The sequence below is a fragment of the Schistocerca piceifrons genome, chromosome 6 (assembly GCF_021461385.2).
Source record: "Schistocerca piceifrons isolate TAMUIC-IGC-003096 chromosome 6, iqSchPice1.1, whole genome shotgun sequence".
Taxonomy (NCBI): Eukaryota; Metazoa; Arthropoda; class Insecta; order Orthoptera; family Acrididae; genus Schistocerca; species Schistocerca piceifrons.
In genome coordinates this window covers 279,928,334-279,947,022 of record NC_060143.1, presented here as the reverse complement: position 1 = coordinate 279,947,022, position 18,689 = coordinate 279,928,334, and the positions used below count along the sequence as shown (strand labels likewise).

Genomic DNA, 18,689 nt, shown 5'->3' with positions numbered 1-18,689 from the left:
GGCAAGTTGCGTTTTTAAAGCTGCGTGACCTTGCTATGACCTTCAGCTATGACGTAAATCAGTCGCTCAAAATGGCTGGTAAAGTTACGTCCTGGCACTGTTATTGTTCACTTTTACTGAAAATGTTTATAATTTGAGATTAACTTCACTGATATTAATTCTGAAGAAGGGCTAACTGTGTTCTAGCCCAGTGTTGAAAATATTGTCAAGGGTGTCATAATCATCCGAAGCGCCTGGTGGATATTATTGGGAACCGTTCTAAAAAAATAACTTTTCGCTAACACAGCACTTTTTATCTTAGCTATCTTTGGATAACTTTGCATTATCCACTGCTGGCCGGAGTGGCCGAGCGGTTCTAGGCGCTACAGTCTGGAACCGCGCGACCGCTACGGTCACAGGTTCGAATCCTGCCTCGGGCATGGATGTGTGTGATGTCCTTAGTTTAGTTAGGTTTAAGTAGTTCTAAGTTCTAGGGGACTGATAACCTCAGAAGTTAAGTCTCATAGTGCTCAGAGCCATTTGAACCATTATCCACTAAACAACAGTGCCAGTATTCACCACTGGAACAGGGATCACGAAAAGCTTATCTTATGCATTTTCTCCTGTAGATGAATAAGACTGAGTAAAGGTATCGGTTGCCTCCTCTGAAGGTACAGATTTTGAAAATGGATTTTTTATTAGCACTTTAAATCATTTTTAGAACTTTTCTTCAAATATTAGCAGTTCAGTTTAGCGCAAGCGAAATGCTATTACTTAACTATTACGAAATTATTGGAAGAGATTTGATATTACTCGTTAACCTTGTTAATTTACGTTAACTTTACAATGTCAAATTAACCATGGAATATTGCATAGCGATTTTTTAAGAATAAAATAACTTTTTTATATGAGAAGTTAAGGAAATACTTTTTCTGTACATTGCACTTTAGTATTACTGCACTAATAATTACACTGTCAGAACTTACCGTTTGCTTAGTAATTTTGCTTTATATAAAGAATTCGGTAAAGAAAATGAGATGTTACTACAGATCATGCCACTATATTGTTCCAAAATGAATTACAACACTTTTCCTAAGATAACTATCTCTCCTGCTACAGTTCTAAGGATTGAACAAAAAACAACATTCTTGCCTTTAAACAGAAAGCCAGTCGTGTTACCAGTGTGCAGTTAATATTTTACAGCATCTTAACTTTTCAGACTGATGACCATAGATGTTAAGTCCCATAGTGCTCAGAGTCATTTAACGTTTCATTTGAAATAGATAGATACTGTTCGTCATTTTGCCTTCCTTGGCCACAATGTTTGCTGTACTTGTCGTGTGCGCAAAAATTGCAACACACATTTGGCTGGTATCCGAGGCAATTATTTAAATATGATGACTTACTACTTTAAAGATATCAAAACGACGCTTCATTTCCATATTTTGCACCACTTTACTGCACAAATTTTAACTTTTTTGATGCACGATGTAGGTCAGCTGCTGAATGACACTGCCTTGAAGTGACTGACTGCTACTCACGTGTTACGTGTCAAGGCAGGGAAAAGTAAAAGGCTTTGCACAGCCCTTACTTTCAAGGTTAAAGACCACAGTCCTAACTTCATAATAAAATTGTTCTCTCAGAAGGAGAACAGTCGTTGTAAATAGTAAGAATAAAAACAATTCGATGGAAAACAAAGTTACAATACAGAAAATTATACATTATGTATAATTACATAAAGGTTGGTTACAGTTAAATTTTTCTTTTGCAGCCAGTGTAGACGCAACTTACCGTGTGCGTACACAAATTTGTAGGATTTGCGTTGTTATTAGTGTTAGTGACACGGCTTTCCGTTAGGATCCGGCACTGGTATGGCGACGTAGTGTTGAAACGCAAGCTTCAGTGCGAATTACGGTTGCCGACAGTCAACATGGGTTTGGACAAGGTGAACAGGGCTTCAGTCGTTAAGCAACGGTGCTGTTGTTCGTAGAGTCTCGACGCATTAAATGAATACGGAGAGGTCTTCTTCCCGCATCGGGTTTGAAGAACATGATTTGGAAGTTCGAATTAACTGCCGATTTCGGAATTGCTCCTGGGAGAAGCCAACGACCAATTGCGCCACAAATTTTTGAAGAAGTTTGAGTTTCCGAAGCTGAGAATACTGAAGGCACTGTGTGATCCTCAAGCAGTGCACAAGCTGTGTCACCACAGCTTAACACTCCATGGTCCACCTTTCGAAAAGTTCTGCGAACAATTGTGAAATGGTACCTCTAGCGCCGTTCCAGGCTGCCGTGGATGCAGATACTCGTCACAATGGACAAAGTTTGTAACCTGGAACGTAAACGTGGTAAGCAGCTAACAGATTTTGCTCTCTCATGTGGAAATTAAAATGTGTTTCATTCAATGGTTTATTGTTATTTCTCTTCCGCATATCTTTACAAAGGTTTCCACTAAGCTTTTTTCTCTTACAATCACTAGTTTTTTGAGGGGGGGGGGGGGCACTCTCAAGTCGCGAAAGATTAATTATAACCATCCTACACATAGTAATAGTTCATCATTTGTTTCATAGTTGAGGATTTTATAACATGTATTATATTAAATATAATTATAATAAGTAATTGCAGTCCTGTTACATTGCACGTTACATATCTTTACTTGAAATATAGTGTAAGGATGGACTCAAGGACATGTACCCTCACATGGAAGGAAACAGTGGTGTGAAAAAGATGTAACATTTGTTACACAAACACGCAAAACATATCATACATTTATCATGCCGCTGCCCATTGATAAACTGGAGACAGGCTGCACTATTTTGTTTTGGCTATTCTAGTATCGTGTTTGGAGTGGGGACTTCAGTGTGTGCCACGACTACAGACATCTACCTACAAAGAAACAAAAAATTAGTTACATTCTCGAAGACGTAATTAAAACTTTGTGACCATCTCGTGTAACTGAGTAGAGGTTATTGCTCTCGTCCTTCCGTTTAAGGAACTCCTTGTTGTGCTGAGTGGCTAATCCTCAAGGACACTGGGTGCGAATTCGGTAAATCTCAAGAGGTCAGGCACAGGAAGTATGTTCGGTCATGGTGGCAACCGGGATTTCAGTCACTGCGAATTTGTTGGCAAGGCAAACAGAAATTGTTTCGTACAGTTTCTACTCACCCACGATGGGAATATGCTTTGGATTAAAACCCAAACCTCCACGAAGGTCTTAAGATTGCGGTAGTGGTGAACCTATCGTCAAAACGTAATGCCAAGTCTGGTAGTATCTTTTAGAGTTCTCGGAAGGATTCAGATTTCAGCACACCACTTCCCCTCCGTCCCATCTCAACCACACTGATAATGCGTTAAACGTTACACACAGTCACAGTAGCTAAATTGGATCATATGTGCTTAAGGACACATTAATTCCGTCACAGAAGGCAGACGACGGTTTGCACGGGTGTTCTCTGCTCCCGTCGAAAAAGTACCAAAAAGACGGTCGGTTTTACGGGATGGTAAATATTGTATCAACCAACTTCTCATGATAACAGAAACACTGTTAATTTACCTAGTAATTTAAAACAGTTATAAAATACGAGTAAATAAATTGGCAGTTATTACAGTATTTAACACATATCGGCCTACCTCACTACACCCTGAAAAAAACTTCCTCGAAATGTCCTCCATTTGCGTGTATGCGCAAATGAAGGCTTTTCGGGAAGGCTTCCGTGATACGCCTTTGCATGTCCTGCAGAATGGCGCTTATTTGACGCCGAATGGCACCTTCAAGTTCGTCAATTTTCTACAGACGATCGGCAAACGATTGGCAAACACCTTTCCCTCTCATAGTCCCAGAAGTAATAATTAAGGGTTGTTAAATCTGGAAAACGAAATGGCCAGGCCGCGTCGCAAAGATGGGATGTCACACGGTTTGGAATAACATGTCGGATTACAGCCGTATTTTGACGTGATGTTTGAGACATTGCACTATCGAAACCCTTTGCCTGCAATTCCAGAGTGATGAATTCGACAACGTTTTACAGTAGCGGTCAGTGCCGACTATTGCTAGACGTCCTGCGCGTCGTACTCAGAAACATAGGGACAAGTAATCCCAGACATTCCAGCCGCATACTATACCATAACTTTTGGTCTTGCCTGCGGCTTTTCATGTAGACATTATAGTAGATTTTCCAGGAATCAGTGCTCAGTAACATACCCTGTCATGAAAAATTTAGCTTCCTCTGACATCAGCAGTTTTTGTAGAAACAGTGGTTTCTTAGTTACCCATAGCAAAAAAGTCAGTGCAGTTGGCGAGTCTGTTTTGTCTAACAATGTCTCGTAACTTTTGAGCCAACTGCAGTTTAAACAGATGAGACTTCATATTATGCAGAAAGCGGTTGCCTGGGCGTCGCGACAGGTGTATGTCATGTTTGCGCATGTCACCGTGCTGAACAACTTGGACTGTGTTCAAATAACACGCACACTCGTTCCAGGTTCTCGCATGACCCGAACACCTCTTCCCCGGCCGGCTGCCTGGCAGTTCAGAACACTGCCTGTGGCCTTCCACTATCTCACCCAGTTGGGAAACTGTACTTCTCGAGTAGAGCAAAATGACGATCATTACAGTTCCGTCGCAATTCCCAAAGAGCATCCGTGACAGAACATGTTCAGATAAAGGATTCCACGGCCGTAATTCTCATCTGCACAGAGCACCGCTCCATGGCAGATTACTTGCCCGATTCCGTCCTACTCCTCGCTGTATGCATGCACAGCATTCAGCGCGCATTTGATCAGGGTTACCAACTGCAACTGGTATATACAATATGGCCCACCCTGCAGATTTGTGTCGGACAGGCAGATTGCCACTAGCAGCTTATTTTGTTCTTTAAATATTTCGGGATTTGACTGATAACTTTGATGGACGACTTGGTGGTTGACACTTGTGGACCAACTAAGCCTCGGATCGAAAATTCGTTATTGGAGTTGGAAATGGTACAGTTCCAGTAAGGCTGCAGCAACATACGATGTTTCCGCAGACCTTGTTATTGAACCTAGTTTGCATAAAAGGATTAAAGTGGTACCAGGAACACAAGCAACGTATATTTTCTTACAAAGAAAGGAACATTATGGTTAATATGCCATCGATGACGAGGTTATTAGAGACGGAGCAGAAGCTTGGACTGAGGAAGTCCGCAGTGCCCTTCGACAGGAACCATCCCAGCATTTGCCTTAAGCTGTTCACGTAAATCCTAAGTCTGGACGCCCACACAGGAATCCGAAGCGCCGTCGTCGCCAATACTAGTGTATTACCACTGCGCCATCTCGCTCAGTTGATTGCTTGGGCGATAGACAACCCCTTGTAACCTCATTCACAATAACCCAATAATGCTACGTACCGATGACACTTAATGTTTAGTTTCTAATTGTAAATTGAATTAATGTAAGTCAGTTTGGTATTCTTATACAAATTTTTGTTTCTTTTCCAGGTGAGTACACGACTGCTGAGTTTTGTCGTTCTCTTTGGTGAGTGCAACGCCGCTCATGATGTTAGCCTTATGTCTCCGGCGGCAGAAATAGGTAGGTGGGCGTCAATCTCTTCCTCGAATGTAAAGCTTCAAAAGTGTTGTAAATAATGCTTGATGTAACGTTTGTAAATAATGCTTGACGTAACGTCTGAAATGCTAATAGTGAATTATTTTCAATGCTGCCCTAGAGCGTGTTTCACAGACATATCACACAATTGAAAAATGCGATGTCAAATAGTCGCAGCTAGTTTAATGAAAGTGTTCACTTTTGGGTGTTAGCCAAGGCTATGTTTTACTTACTTTCTGCGGCACCCACTTAAATTATTTTGTTCTAATTACTTATGCACTTTCTACGCTTGTCTTTTGGAAGTCAGGACAGCGCCAGGTTGCAGCAACACAAAACTGTTGCCAGTACCGGTATATAAACCACTGTCTCCAGTCCGGGTCCGGCCGTTACTGATCTCGGATAGACAGGCTACTAAAGAACCTATTTCTCAGTGAAGTTCGTCCTGCTAATTTAGAACGTAAAAATTTAAAATTGTCACCCTCACTTGTGCCAGTGCTCCTAAAGCAGCGGGCATGTTCTGAAGAAGTCAGCAATGGCGAAATTATATTCAGTACTGGTACAATAAAAGAATAACGTCATGACACATTTCCGTGTATATTTGTTTTGCAAACAGTCTAATAAAATTCTCAGTCGAAATCGATTATAGTAGTATATATTTATTGTCCAAGTGTTACTGTAAAAGACACATCACATAAGTCATCGTTGGTGTACAGTTGGCCAACCATAGCTAACACGGACAAAACTACGTTCAGTCGAACTCTGCTGTCCTGTCACCTATATGAGATAGCTCACCATACAATCTGTCAGTTCTACAGAATAAAGAAAAGATTCTTGTTAGTTTGAGGAAACAAGGAGCCTAAGATCCTTAGTCTCGACATTTATGATCATATTTTGATCGTCAAGATTTGCTAGCAATTCGCCCGTAAGTCAGAGAAACCATAAGGTAACGAAAGCTTCCTGAAAAGGCAAGAAGAGGGTAACGGACTCTAAGCAAGGCCCTTGCATTTCGTGTCTGTTGTTTCTACTGGTGTCTCCTCTCGATACGAGTCACAGTTTCACTCTGCCACTACCTTCTCTCTAGTTCTCAGAGGGTCTGGTATACATCTCGCCGGACTACAAGCGAAGGAAGGTCTGTATATCTGATCTACAGGTATCTGATCACAATTATCCGGACACCCCTATACAACACGTAACTGACCACTACATTTCACTAGAGACGGACCCGCCACTATGAAAGGTCGCGAGGTCGCAGGGAGTATTGTGTTGTCACTAGAAAAGCAATAAGAGTAGAATTAGCTGGTCAGGAGAGCTCATCGATTAAGAACTTGGTCTAGTCATTGGATGTCACCTGAGTAACAGATGCATCAGGGACGTTTCAGTCCTTCTAAAGCTGCCCAAATGGACGGCTCGTGATGTGAGCGAGACTCGGAAATGCAGCTAAACCTAGACCAGGTGGACCTCACGTACTGACGGACAAGGACGCTCGAGCACTGCGGAGGGCTGTTTCAGAATATCGCATACAATCAGCGGAATGAATGGCTCGTGAAAGCCATAAGTGCTACCAGCAGTCCAACTGGCACCGGGATTGTGCTCAGGGAATGAAGAAGAATGGGGTACAGTGGTGGATCAGCTCCTCATAAGCGACATCGTTCTGTACTGAACGCTAAGGGACACTTGAGGGAACGTAAAGAGCGCCGCCACTGTACAGTGGACGATTGGAAACGGGTGATCTGGAGCGATGAATCAGTTCACGACAGGTGGCAATCAGATGGAAGGGTTTCAGTTTGGCAAATGGCTGAAGAACGCTACCAGCCACCATCTGAAATATGGAGGAGATGGTGCTATGGTAAGGAGCTGTTTTCCGTGGTGAGCGCGTGTTGCCCTTTTCGAACTTAAGAAACGCTAAATGCGGTATGGTGCGAGTACGTTTGAGAGCAGTGTGTACTGCGTATAGTAGGGGAACAGTTCAGAGAGGATGATTGTATCAGCATGACAATGAACCTGTCATAAAGCAGCACCCCTGAGGCAATGGTTTGTGGACAGTAAAATGCATGAAGTGGACTGGACTGCCCAGAGTTCGACCTGAACCCAATGAAACACCTAGGGGACGAGTTAAAACATTAACTTTGCTCTAGACCCAGCGTTAGACATCACTACGTTCTCTGGTTTTGTCTCTATTACGTCTACATCTACATGACTACTCTGCAATTCACATTTAAGTGCTTGGCAGAGGGTTCGTCGAACCACAATCATACTATCTCTCTACCATTCCACTCCCGAACAGCGCGCGGGAAAAACGAACACCTAAACCTTTCTGTTCGAGCTCTGATTTCTCTTATTTTATTTTGATGATCATTCCTACCTATGTAGGTTGGGCTCAACAAAATATTTTCGCATTCGGAAGAGAAAGTTGGTGACTCAAATTTCGTAAATAGATCTCGCCGCGACGAAAAACGTCTTTGCTTTAATGACTTCCATCCCAACACGCGTATCATATCTGCCACACTCTCTCCCCTATTACGTCATAATACAAAACGAGCTGCCCTTTTTTTCCACCCTTTCGATGTCCTCCGTCAATCCCACCTGGTAAGGATCCCACACCGCGCAGCAATATTCTAACAGAGGACGAACGAGTGTAGTGTAAGCTGTCTCTTTAGTGGACTTGTTGCATCTTCTAAGTGTCCTGCCAATGAAAAGCAACCTTTGGCTCGCCTTCCCCACAATATTATCTATGTGGTCTTTCCAACTGAAGTTGTTCCTAATTTTAACACCCAGGTACTTAGTTGAATTGACAGCCTTGAGAATTGTACTATTTATCGAGTAATCGAATTCCAACGGATTTCTTTTGGAACTCATGTGGATCACCTCACACTTTTCGTTATTTAGCGTCAACTGCCACCTGCCACACCTACAGCAATCTTTTCTAAATCGCTTTGCAACTGATACTGGTCTTCAGATGACCTTACTAGACGGTAAATTACAGCATCATCTGCGAACAACCTAAGAGAACTGCTCACCCAGGTCATTTATATAGATCAAGAACAGCAGAGGTTCCAGGACGCTTCCCTGGGGAACACCTGATATCATTTCAGTTTTACTCGATGATTTGCCGTCTATTACTACGAACTGCGACCGTCCTCACAGGAAATCACGAATCCAGTCGCACAACTAAGACGATACCCCATAGGCCCGCACCTTGATTAGAAGTCGCATGTGAGGAACGGTGTCAAAAGCTTTCCGGAAATCTAGAAATACGGAATCAACTTGAGATCCTCTGTCAATAGCGGCCATTACTTCGTGCGAATAATGCGTTGCACAAGAACGGTGTTTTCTGAAACCATGCTGATTATGTATCAATAGATCGTTCCCTTCGAGGTGATTCATAATGTTTGAATACAGTATATGCTCCAAAACCCTACTGCAAACCGATGTCAATGATATAGGTCTGTAGCTCGATGGATTACTCCTACTCCTAGTACCCTAGGTGGATACCTTTAACCAACTGACAGACCGGTACGGCTGCAGCCCAATACTTACTCCTAAGGGCATCGCTACCAGATGGGAGTCGGCCTACTATCCCCCCAGTGGGGCGCGGACCAGACGGCGTTCCCACGCAGAGTTTCGGCGCGCTGTCAGACACGCACGTGATAACGAAGCGGTGTTCAGCGTGGGATGCGCGATGAGACGAGGAGCCGCCGGCAGCAGCCTGCAGACAGCGGTCGGGGACCCCGCTGATGTGTGCACTCCCAACGCTCGTAAATTCGTCGGGCGGCGGGGATGCGCTGCGCGGAATCTCTGCAATTAATCACAATAAAATATTCAGGGCGCACCTTGCTTACCGGCAGAAACACACCGGCCTGCTGCAGCGTAATCGTGCACTCCACAAACAGAAGAAGAGCTCATCTCGTCGATTCTAAGCGTTCCGTATAAGTTTCTCATCTTCTTCTTCATCATCGTTGCCTTGTCCCTTTCGATTACGGAGTCGGCATTCTTCTATGGGCTGAAGCAGTCTTAATGACAGTCCGTCGCTGGTTGCCATTCATGACGCCACCGCTTCCCCCTGGGACGGAAATAGTGTACCCTACCTGTCTGCATGTGGAGTAAAGCACATGTTCAAGTGTGAAAACGTTTTCTACATGATAGCGCATCGTGTATTCAAGCGAGGCATAGGAACCATCCCGGTGTTTACGTAGTTGGGCGTGGGAAGCCGCCAAAAAGCAACATCCAAAAAAATGGTTCAAATGGCTCTGAGCACTATGGGACTTAACATCTGAGGTCATCAGTCCCCTAGAACTTAGAATTACTTAAACCTAACGAACCTAAGGACAGCACACACATACATGCCCGAGGCAGGATTCGAACCTACGACCGTAACGGTCGCGTGGTTCCAGACTGAAGCGCCTAGAACCGCTCGGCCACTCTGGCCGGCAAAGCAACATCCAAGTTGGCCGAAAAATCATCTCTCGTCGTTAATCCACTGGTTGAATTCGACCCGAGGCTGGCGCGCACGGTGTTTGGAATAACTTCTGTACAAGGAATCATCATAAGGTTTTAATTGTCTCCTTGACAAAGTGAAGGTACGCAACTGATCTTTTCTTATTTGCTGTTACACGTCTGCCGTCCTAGTACACGAAGAAATACCCAAGTCACAGTACAGCAGTACGCCGCTAACGAGACCAAAAAAATTAATAAAATATAGAAAAATACTTTCTAAAAAATTTCAAATATGTACATGTTTCAGACTGTAATGTAAGCCGTTGTACTTTGAAGATTTTAAGTAAGATATTGTTACTTTTTTAAATACAGTCAGTTCACGATACTCCATAATAAAATAAGTTGTGAGAAGAATTGTCAAATGTTTCGCGAAGTGATTTGCCTACACGCAAGTAATAAAACAGAATGGGAAAACACTTCACGTGTCTTACGTTAGTGAAGTAAGGAGACCGCTGAGTAAAACTCCACCAGACAAATATCCCTTAAAATTCAGAGATTCTAAGTTAAACACTGAATTTTAAATTCTCGATTGCCATCTCATTTGCTGTACATGATTTCGAGCATCATCCAGAAACGCGTGAAATGTGTCCCTAATGTGTTTTATTTGTTGCTTGTAGAAAAATCATTTCGCAAAACATTAGACCGTATTTTCAGATTTTCTTCTCAAAACATGAAATATAATGTATTCAGATATCGAACGCTATCCTATTACTGTTAAGACTATATAGCTTAAGAAAAATAGAGAACTTTTATTTTATGCTGTGAATCGATATTTTTTGCCGCTTCATGTCCATAGCTAGCAGCAGCTCTTCGTGAAATATTTCTTTTTCGCTTAAATACTAATTACGTTTTTGTTCATCTTTGAAGGAGATAAATATTTTTTGCTAAACTAGATCTCATGCTGGTGTATTTGATACCCTATCTGTCCATTTCACGTTCTTCGTTTGGCTATGAAAATTCGGACAAAAACTCATTGTGTAATTACTAGAGGGGTCCTGTTTTCGAACCACACAAACATTTGACCAAAAACGGAGCGCTCTACTTTATTGAAGGTACGGGAAATGAACAGTACGTGAAGAGGTTTGTTGAAGGAAGAGTGTTTTGGAAAGGATGTGAGCTGGAGGTTTCTGGGGTAGGGGAGGGGGGTAGAATGAGGTAGATGCCGAATGAAGGGTTTGGAAGAGGGAGGACGAAAGCAGGAGGGGAGCAAAAGAAGTCCTGACCTAGAGACAGAGACAAGTATTGTGCTGAACCTAAAGTGATAGGTAGATCTCTCAGCCTATTTCATGTTCGGACAAGGGAAGCTGTTATATCCTATTTGGGATAAGTTGTGGAGAATGTGTACATTTGAGGTTGGGGAAATGTGTTGGTACAACCGCGAAAGTCTACAGGGATTAAACGATAGGGCGGTTGGTGTCAAGTTTCCGGATAGTGTAGATAATCTGAAGGTGGACACTTCGGGAACGGAGAAAGTCAATATTAATAAGTTCATACAGAATCTCAGTGGGAAATGATTATCCTCGTTTTGCTTTTGTTGATGTTCATCTTATATCCTTCTTTCAAGACACTTTCCATTCTGTTCTACTGCTCTTCCAGGTCCTTTGCTGTCTCTGACAGAATTACAATGTCGTCGGCGAACCTAAAAGTTTTTATTTCTTCTCCATCCACTCTAATTCCTACTCCAATTTTTTGTTTTGTTTCCGTTATTGCTTGCTCGATATACAGATTGAATAACGTCGGGGATAGGCTACAACGGTGATGGGATGGTTGTTGTTGTTGTTGTTGTGGTCTTCAGTCCTGAGACTGGTTTGATGCAGCTCTCCATGCTACTCTATCCTGTGCAAGCTTTTTCATCTCCCAGTACCTACTGCAACCTACATCCTTTTGAATCTGCTTAGTGTATTCATCTCTTGGTCTCCCTCTACGATTTTTACCCTCCACGCTGCCCTCCAATACTAAATTGGTGATCCCTTGATGCCTCAGAACATGTCCTACCAACCGATCCCTTCTTCTGGTCAAGTTGTGCCACAAACTTCTCTTCTCCCCAATCCTATTCAATACTTCCTCATTAGTTATGTGATCTACCCATCTAATCTTCAGCATTCTTCTGTAGCACCACATTTCGAAAGCTTCTATTCTCTTCTTGTCCAAACTATTTACCGTCCATGTTTCACTTCCATACATGGCTACACTCCATACGAATACTTTCAGAAATGACTTCCTGACACTTAAATCAATACTGGATGTTAACAAATTTCTCTTCTTCAGAAACGCTTTCCTTGCCATTGCCAGCCTACATTTTATATCCTCTCTACTTCGACCATCATCAGTTATTTTGCTCCCCAAATAGCAAAACTCCTTTACTACTTTAAGTGCCTCATTTCCTAATCTAATTCCCTCAGCATCCCCAGACTTAATTAGACTACATTCCATTATCCTTGTTTTGCTTTTGTTGATGTTCATCTTATATCCTCCTTTCAAGACACTGTCCATTCCATTCAACTGCTCTTCCAAGTCCTTTGCTGTCTCTGACAGAATTACAATGTCATCGGCGAACCTCAAAGTTTTTATTTCTTCTCCATGAATTTTAATACCTACTCCGAATTTTTCTTTTGTTTCCTTTACTGCTTGCTCAATATACAGATTGAACAACATCGGGGAGAGGCTACAACCCTGTCTTACTCCCTTCCCAACCACTGCTTCCCTTTCATGTCCCTCGACTCTTATAACTGCCATCTGGTTTCTGTACAAATTGTAAATAGCCTTTCGCTCCCTGTATTTTACCCCAGGCTCCTTAATTTCGGCTATGAAATGAAGGGGGGAGATTATCACTTTCTGGAAGGTGCTGCTCTTTGAGGAGAATGATGTCTTCTGCTGTTTTCCGCATCGAGGAGAAGTAAGGTAAGGAGAGACGGCGGTAGTGTAGGCGAGTAAGCCAGGTGGCGCAGCGCTGGAGCATCGGACACACACTGTCGACTCCACAGGCTCCCTGCGGAGGGCGCGCCCTCTCGCCGTGTGACGGGGGCGAGTCGCAGGGCCGCCGGAAGGGCGGCCGCCGTTCTTCACGGGCGCCCCGGCGCTGTCCCGCAGGATCTAATGGTTAATGCATGCGCCCGCATTTGCAACACATAGACCGCTGCACCTCTCAGAATACACCGCATAATTAATTGTTGTCACCCCCGTTACCTTGGTGTTTCGACGGCGACGGTGATATTTATCTCACTGCACCGGAAGACCCATCACCGACTGAAACTGTAGCAGTGTGAAGTAAAATGTGCAATGTACAGGGTGGCGCACGAAATGTGTTACCATTTTGTTTTTGAATATAAACTTTATTGTCAATACGTTCTGAAAGAAACATATACTGCAATGAAGAGCCTTCCATGGAGATCTGTTCTAACTCAGCACATGCTCAATATGCCCACCATTTCGTTTCCTAACTTCCTTCAAACGAACACTGAAGTTAGTGATTACCCTACGGCACAAGTCTTCCGTAACTTCACTGCAAGCTCGAAGAATAAGTCTTCTGAGCTCCAATAAATCACGTGGACGTTTCGGGAAAATTTTTTCCTTTAGGTACCCCCAAAGAAAAAAGTCACATCGATTGAGGTCGGGACTATTGAGGGCCAATTTTGTCCCTCATTGAAGCGACCTGGAAACCTGAGTGAAATGATCCGCATGTCGAAATGCTCGTGTAAAAACTTCAACACAGTGTTTGCAGTATGTGGCCTTGCTCCATCTTGAAAGAACCACTGCGTGTTGAAGCACAAGGCAGTAGCAAGAAGCTGTGGAATGAAGCTATTGCGAAGCATGCTCAAATAACGCTCGCTGTTCACAGTTTCTTCAAAGAAAAAGGGTCCAATAAGTCCGTGACTGGAAATTGCTGCCCACGCTGTAATCCTCGGAGCATAATGTTGTCGTTCATGAAGCACTTGTGGGTTTTCAGTGGCCCAAAAGCGTACATTTCGTTTGTTAACAACACCGTCTAAATGAAAATGCGCCTCGTCTGAAAACCAAACGCTGTTGAGAGTTTCTTCCCTATCCTCCGCCCACTGAGCAAACAGTAGTCTCTGCTGCTTGTGTTCTTCAGTGAGCTGCTGTGCACAGGTCATCTTGTATGGGTACATATGGAGGTCACTTTTAAGAATGCGTTGAATGGAGCGTCTGGATATTCCCAGTAGCACTGCTGCCTTTCTACACGATTTCCCGGGACTTCTCCGTACAGCAACTCTTACCGCTTCAATATTATCCGGCGAACAAACAGGCTTAGGCCGAGGTCGCTTCGCTTCCAATACTGTTCCTTCCTGTACAAATTTATCGTACAATCTGTGGATGGTCTTCTTGCAAAGGACCCATCGTGTGTTAAACTGTTGTCGAAAACGCCTCTGAGTCACAACAAGGCTTTTCGTTTCATGAAAGAGTAACACAATTACCGATCGTTACTGTCTCGTCAGTCTTACGTTGTCAGCCATTGCTGCTTACTAGTCTCCTAGCGGCAGTATCGTGAATTACACGTCATTTCGTAACTCATTTGTTTTTCCAAGCTCTGCTGGTGCTGCTGTAGAGATCCCAGCGGGATATTTAATGTGCGTCGTAAAGTGTGAAAGAAACAATTCGTAATTCATTTCGTGCGTCACCATGTAGATACGAGCACTAAGGAAAAAAAAAATGATTCTTCCAAGAATTACATTACTGTTCACGGGAGTAAGATAATGATTCCACTGTGTTAGGTAGAAACAAAAAAAATCACTAGTAGAAACTATTAACACTAAAGAATTTCTGCTGCCCAGTAGAACCAAAATACCGCAACTGGGTATTTGGAGCACCTTGCCCTTCCCGTCGTCTGAAGCGAGCGGGGTTAAGTGTTGCAACATATTCATCATCACTCTCATAATTACCAATTATATCATCGTAATCACCATCATCACCATCCTCATCAGCTACTCAACTTCCACTGCTGGCAAAGGCCTCATAATTATCATCAGCCACTCGACTTCCACAGCCGCATAAAGACTCCCGTCAACATCCTCGTACTTCTCATCATTATCATTAACTTCAGCCACTCAACTTTCACTGCTGTATAAAAGCCTCCACATACATTCGTATACTTGTCATCATTATCAACCATTCAACTTCTGTACCTGCGCAAATTCTTTCATCGTCAGTCTCATAATTGTCATCATTATCATTATCATCAGCCACTCGACTTCTACTGGTGGATAAAGGGCTCTATCATTGTCCTCATTAGTATTATCGTCGGCAGCCATTCGAAGTTTACTGCTGGATCCCTCCTCTAGACTTTTCGATGCTTTACGGTCTTAATCTATTCCCGTTTATATTGTTGTTCCATGTTCTTTAGTGTCAACCACTCGCTTTCCACCAGCCTCCTTCATCCGTATACCGTCCATTCGCTTGGCTGCATCCCCCGCCAACTTCCATTTGATTTTCATTACAGACATAATTGCTTATTGTACTCCTCTCTGTTCCCTGACAGTTTTATGTGTTTCCCGCCTCTCCCAGTGTTTGCCAACATGCGTCTGTCCATAGCTCGCTGAGCATCTCTTACTTTTTGAATAGTTTCCACAGTAGAACTATACGTTCCACTACCATAAGGCAAAACTAGTAATGCAGCCTGATTGTAAGCTTTTCCTTTCAGTAAAGGTATAAGCAAGAATATGACGTTGTCTCAACACTTCTGAGAAAGAAAAGTGTGCACTTAATATTTATGGCTGCAAAGTGCTGCTTGTACTTTACAAGGAAGCCAACAGAGGGGCTGAAAGAAAAGCCTTAAGTACAACGTTTTCTAGTTCGTATTTTCTCTTACCCAGAAATGTAATATTGTACATTGTGTGATTATGGCTTCAACAACCTCAGTTAAACAAACATAAGCATACAATAAATATACACATGGACAGTGGACAATATTTCCTACTGTCCCACAAACAAATTGAAAAGACTCACCATCCCTTGATTCCAACCAAGGTTTTTGGAGATTTCCTTTCATTATCAGGCGAGTGCCAGAAGTAGAAATTCTCCCCAAATGGTCCAGATAGGATACCTCTTTTCCCCACTCTTAGCTTGCTCGGATTCGGCTCAAAACAACTAAGTTCTGTAACATTCCTTAGGCAGAAAAGAAATATGTCCATAACATACTCTTACTGAAGCCCATTTCCTGATGCAAACCCTGTATTGCGTTAGTATCTGCGACGGATATGTCTAGGTTTTGACTTTTCGTTTTTGTTCAGTTTTGCAAGAGAGAAGCGAGACGTCGAAGACTAGCGCCGGCACATAAACAACTTCTTTTGGATAGCATCGGGATGTCCGCCGAGCTTAACGTGGCTTAACGTGCAACTGGGCTGTTGACAGTCCTTCGACAGTGTCACATACCCCCTGTTTATGACGAGAGATTTAGATTTTAAACCAGGACATTGAATCAAAGTCTGATCATGCGAATGCTTATGTTGTTTTGTCTTTTATCTTTATCGTCCAAATACTGGCGGTGATTATTTCCAAATCTACCATGATCGCTCTAACGGGGAAAGGATGTACCCAACGGGTTAATGATTCTGTTCATTTCTTGCACAGTTGTAGTACGTACTTAAATGTAATTCTGCTGTGGTGCAATGCACTTCTGGAGCATATTCGAGACATCGATGGCAAAATGATTACGAGCCAGTTGAATAGCGTACATGAGCTCCAGTTGTCGAGCTGGTTCAGGTGACAGAATAGAAGGGTACCCGTACCGCTTTCGAGGCTCGCTATCTTTTTTCTAGTGTCCGCCATACACCTGCATCGGAGCAACGTGTTATAATTCTTCAGAAAGGATTTATAACCATATTAATGATAACCGTGTATTTACAGTGGTTACTCTTCCTCCCGTAGTTCAGCATTCTGGTTTGTAACATATCATTCCTGGCCCTGCCTTTGCGGGTTGTACTCATCCCTGCTGTGGACACCACAACCGGTTTCCAGTATCTGGGAGATGGGGGCCTTGTGCAGCATGGATACGAAGTATTCGTCTTTCTGTAATCTTCCCAAATAGGTTGTGGTCGAGCTTTATTGCGCTGAATTAAGGTCCAGTAACTTTCCCATGATTGTCTGTTGGAAATAAACTTTTCCTGGCCTAGAAACAGTGCAGACCTAAGCTTTGTAGAGCACATGTGGGGCAGACTTCAGGATGCAGGCTTCGAAGAATCTCGCCATAACAACAGAGACCAGTTTATTGCACATGTTCAGGAGGAATGGACCTCATCCCTGTGACGCAGGTGTGCGGCAGAGAACCCGAATCAAATGTCCTCAGTGGCTGATCGTCAAACGTTGTAGGACTAAAACACTGACACGAGTAGTATTTCGATCAGTTCCAAGTCCCGTCTATCTGGGACTCGACGGTATGACTCAGAACCTGTAGCTAACTTCGGTATAGCTGGGTATAAATGGTACGCCCGAGGGTGCCTGTGCTTAACAGGGGGTTCGTCTGGCCAGCTGCAAACTGGACCTCTTACAGGTTACAGATTCGATCGCGTTGCTCACTGAACGGATACCGATATTGAATGATCATTTCGTGACGCCTCATCTTCGTCGGTCCTCATTGCTGCTATTTCTGTTTCTGGTGCTGACAGTGGCGGAGAGCGCTCGTCAACTGAGGGTCGGAACACCAAGGGGGGGGGGGGGGGGAGTTTGTACAGAGCCCAGATGAGCGGCGGTGTGTGGAGTCAGTTCCTGAAGAGACAGCAGTGCTCGTGGAGAGTTTTGGCAGACCAGTTGACGAGTATCTTCATAATCAGGGACAAAATACTGGCAAAGTGGGCAGATGTCTGTTCGAATCATTCATTAAAATGTGGAATGAATTCTTGTAAAAAGAAAAATTTGTCAAAAAACTTTAGAGGGAGACTTTCTGTTCATGCTGTATTTGCTAGTAACTCTTCAACCCACTCACAGAGCTTGTCTGATATTTCGTATGCTTGTAATTTATTCGTTAGGCGACAGTGCGGAACTGTACCGAAGGCCTTGTGTAAACCAAGGAACACGGCATCAACATGGGCTCCGGTATCTATTCCTTTTTGCGTCTCATGAGAGAACAGAGCGAGCTGGTTTTCGTACGATCTTTGTTTGCGGAACCCATTTTGATTTCTACAACAACAAAAAAATGTTCAAATGTGTGTGAAATCTTATGGAACTTAACTGCTAAGGTCAGCAGTCCCTAAGCTTACACACTACTTAACCTAAATTACCCTAGGGACAAACACACACACACACCCATGCCCGAGAGAGGACTCGAACCTCCGCCGGGACTTGATTTCTACGGGCGAGATTTTCCGCCTCCGGAGATGTCATAATACGCGGTCATAAAAAGTGTTCTAAAATTCCACAAGAGACAGACGCCGGCGTATTTACTTTTAAACTGTCGGGGAAACTGTCTCTGTCAACGAAAGTGCGTCTATTATAACGCGCGAACGTTAGATCTTAAGCCGAACACTTGGGAGCAGTAAGTCGGTGACCGGCTCTCGTCACGGATTCCTTCGCAGCGCCCCGCGGCGACGACAGCCATCAGCTCATCGGATGGCCCTTTGTCAGCGCCCGCGCGCTGTGGACACCTTTGTCTCCGCGCTGGCCGCCGCCACGGGTCGTTAGTCGTCACGG

The 18,689-nt window shown here is 43.5% G+C and overlaps 1 protein-coding gene across 13 annotated transcripts in view; it reads left to right on the top strand.

The window, feature by feature from the left end:
- LOC124802672 (CUGBP Elav-like family member 2) overlaps window positions 1-18,689 on the top strand; it is an 858,657-nt gene that overhangs the window by 794 nt on the left and 839,174 nt on the right. The gene's annotated exons all lie outside the window — the stretch shown is intronic.